We start from the raw sequence: 3,698 nt of genomic DNA, 5'->3' as shown, positions 1-3,698 counted from the left end.
ATGCATGAAATAGGCCCTATCACCCGGGCTGGGCCTGGGTTTGTATAAAAGGCCAAATTGGAGCCCGTTTAACCTACTAAGCCCAGCCCAAGCCCGCTCCATTTCATTGGTGGGCCGGGCTAGGCTGGGTTGGCCCGGCCCGTTTGACATGTCTAATCTCACCCATTTCGCTCTGAGGCTGCACTGCAAGGTAATTTGAATTATTCCCGATCGACTATGACAAATATAGGTTTCGCTCATCGAAATTCCTCTGGGTCTGTTATCTTCGCTCTAGATTTGCTGACCTTGACCCATCCAAAGACTAGAGGATGAAACATTTCGTTTTATGCAAGCCCAAATGTATGATTACACTTTTATTGGGGTTTTTCCCTACAAGCATGTTATACATTTTTTAGGATGGGTAGGAAATCTTAGATATTCTGACTGTTTTTTTCCATTCTTTGTAGATGTGGTTGTGTGCTTCAATTTATCCAATTATCTCGATTTGTTTTTTTATTTGATGTGATACAAGTGCTTGATTTTTGTTTCATCGATATGGTCTTCATTTGTGTGCGCTCAATTTTAACCCAAATATAGCAATGACTTTTTCAATTTGCTGTGTTTAGTTCTGTCTTGGTTAAATTTGTGGCCTTTGCAGTACGTATCATGGCTGATACGTGGTCATGGAGTTCGTGCGACAGAAATACCATCCGATGGTTTGTCACCCAATTAGGCTTCTCTTCCCCAAATGTGTAGGGTATTTTATACATCAGTTTGACCTTTTACTCCAATTTATGTTCTTGGACAGGAAACACGGGCGCTCCTCCACGGAAATTTCGAAAAGGTGATCGATCCCGGAGGATGTGGACTGTACGAGAGGAGAAAATATTGGATGCATCAATGCTTGAGCTCCTTGCTAGAGGATGGAAATCTGACAACGGCTTTCGTGCCGGGTATTTGGGCAAGATTGAGGACAGTCTGCGCAAGGAGTTTCCAAATACCGACCTCAAAGGAACGTCCCATATCACCTCCAAGATAACGGCGTGGAAGAGGAGCTATACGAGCCTGACAAAAATACTAGCAAGAAGTGGCATGGGGTTCAAATTCGGATGGGAAATACATGATTGAATGCGATGACGACCAATGGGAGGCAATCATCTAGGTACTCAGAATGTTTCTTTGGTGATTAGATCTCAGTTTTTGAGCAATAGATCAGTACAAACTTACCACCAGTGAAGTAATTGTAGATTTTCTTCTTTTGTAATCGTGTGCCTCCGTAGGCTGATAAGGATGCGAAGTTCATGCGAACCAAGTCATGGCTGTTATGGGAAACGTTGAAGGCCATATTCGGAAAGGATCGTGCTAGCGGTGTAGGGGCTGAACAGGTTGATGATGCGGCCAATCGTATGTGTGCCAATGTCGCAGGTGGTAGTGAGGTCAATGAAAATGATTACCAGCCAAGCTCCGACGGACAAGAGGCCGACAATGTGGTTCGTTTGTCATAGGTGTCGGGCAATGAAGTCTACAACTCCGGTAACAACGACAAACAAACTTCTACCAACAAGTCCGGAGATAGCCAGAAGCGCAAACACGATGGAGCTGATGCAACCCTCATGGAGTTTCTCTCAAATCTGCATGTTGAGACGAACTCTCGTTTAGAGGTGATTTCCTCGAGGATCTGCTATGAATTTGATCTTGGAAAGGCTAAGCAAGATGTTTTCGACGAACTGGAAACTGTGGAAGGTCTCACGCTCGATCAAAGGTATGAACTATGCAACATCCTAAGTGACAAACCACAGCGCCTTGGTATTCATGGGAATGCCTGTTCGCGCTTGTCTAGGATAACTGTTGAAGCTTATCGAGGAGAATCTGGTTAGGAAGGAGACTGATGATGAATTAGGTGCCTTTTTTGCTACTGTTTTTTGTTGTGCCACACTGAAGCAAAAAGGTAATTAGTATGACTCGCATATTTTGTACTCCCTCCGTCCTAAGTTACTTAAGTCATTTCTCTTTTTGGCTAAAAATAAAACATCTAATCACACCTACTTTATTCTTTATTTTATTTTATTTTACTCTCTCTTCTTTTTCTTACTTTATTCCCTCCTCTACTTTATTTAATTCACTAAACACAACTTTCTTAAATCTCGTGCTGAAAAGAAACACCTCAAGTAACGTGGGACGGAGGGAGTATGTAGCTAGCGTGTATTAGGATTTGTACCTTTCCTGACTTATGTTATCTATTTCCAGCGTTTGTAGAGTTGCGATCACTTAGCCCTGCTCCTACTGTACGACTTGATGCATATGCTAAAAATTTGTGCTTGTATTTAAATTATTGTGAATGCATACTGATCTACACAGCAATGGCCATCCATGTCTGATGGCACCAAAAAGAGTTGAATATAGTGTAACACCCTGCCCTCAAAAACCTCCCTCCAAATTACAGAATGACATATGAACAAAACACATACCTAGTCCATATATTACAACCAAACACTAACATATGAACAAAACACATATCAGCCAGGTTCCTAGTCCATATATTACAACCAAACACGCCAGCTAACCCCCATACATTAAAACCATCAACGGAGCTAAACCTATTACACCATGAGGGAGGGAGTGTTCAATATAAGCCTAAAGGTAGGTCCCAGACGATGAGTAAAAATGCTATGGCATTAGTAAATATGCTAGCATAGCAAAGATGAGGACCTACTTATCCCTCAATACTTCAGTTAAAAATTCGGGCGCTTGTGAATGTGCGGCCACCAACGGAGCGGCAAGTTAGACGCACACGAGCTGGCGTTGTGTGAGCGGGTTGAGGGGCCAGCTGCGTCTTTCTTCTGGGTGGGTGGTTTGAGCAATGCCCTGCCTTTCTCAAACCTCGTACGCAGCTGTCCATCATCGTCCAAGTCAATGAAATAGATGCCAAAGTCAGTTGTTGACTCCCTATCGGTTGGTGGCTCCACATCGTCTGCAAACAATTTACGACTAACCTTCGGGGGAGGGGGCATGAACGTGGAGCTCACCTCCCCTTCAATACCACCCACTTCGTAACAACTTGGTTCATCATCACAGATCTTCTCAATGCGGTCGGAGATGACTACAACACCACTTCCCATTCCTTCTTGACGTCTTCCAAGTCGTACAAGCATGCAAGCTTTGACAAGTGTGGGCCGTGTCGTGGTAATATGCAGCCGCGAACAGAGTTTTCTGCACAGTTACAATAAATCATTTACGAACAACATATACAATAATTAACCAAAACGTCACTTTACCTTCAATATCTTCTCCCATAACTCATCGTTGGCCCTCACAAACTCTGCTTGCACGTCCCACGACGCGCCCTTGTTACCCACCACCGCCTTGAAAGTGGTGTACCGAAGTTTCATGAAGTCGAGGCGTTGTTTCAGCTCCGGCTCGGAGAACAACATGTTTGTTTTTAGTTCCACTTCACGCTGCGCCGTCAATAGAACAAACTGGGAAACTCATCTAGCATCCAGTGAGTCTCCCCCTTTAGCTTGATGATCATGTCTAGAACAAGCTCATCGATCTCGGGAGTCCAGTTGCCGAAGTAAAGGTACGCGGCTTGTGGATAAATAATCATCTTCCTTGCTATGGAATGATAAAAAGCTATAGTGGTGAGAAAAACCGGAATGCAAATCACATTTTAAATAGAGTTTTATCGACTGATTAAATTGAATGACAGTTATCTACCTCCC

The 3,698-nt window shown here is 43.6% G+C and overlaps 1 long non-coding RNA gene across 6 annotated transcripts; it reads left to right on the top strand.

Annotated features, from left to right (window-relative positions):
* The first annotated feature begins 204 nt into the window (after positions 1 to 204).
* On the top strand, positions 205 to 2,311 carry LOC121745472. 6 transcript variants are annotated; one of them, XR_006038838.1, is made up of 4 exons: positions 205 to 339; positions 606 to 695; positions 788 to 1,141; positions 1,260 to 2,311. It is a non-coding gene; the product is annotated as an uncharacterized LOC121745472 (long non-coding RNA). The 6 variants fall into 6 exon arrangements; XR_006038835.1 differs by having other exon boundaries at positions 606 to 1,141; XR_006038836.1 differs by having other exon boundaries at positions 205 to 400; positions 606 to 1,141.
* The last annotated feature ends 1,387 nt before the right edge of the window (positions 2,312 to 3,698 follow it).

Source organism: Salvia splendens, chromosome 8, assembly GCF_004379255.2.
Source record: "Salvia splendens isolate huo1 chromosome 8, SspV2, whole genome shotgun sequence".
Lineage (NCBI taxonomy): Eukaryota > Viridiplantae > Streptophyta > Magnoliopsida > Lamiales > Lamiaceae > Salvia > Salvia splendens.
This window is presented reverse-complemented; position numbering and strand designations above follow the sequence as displayed.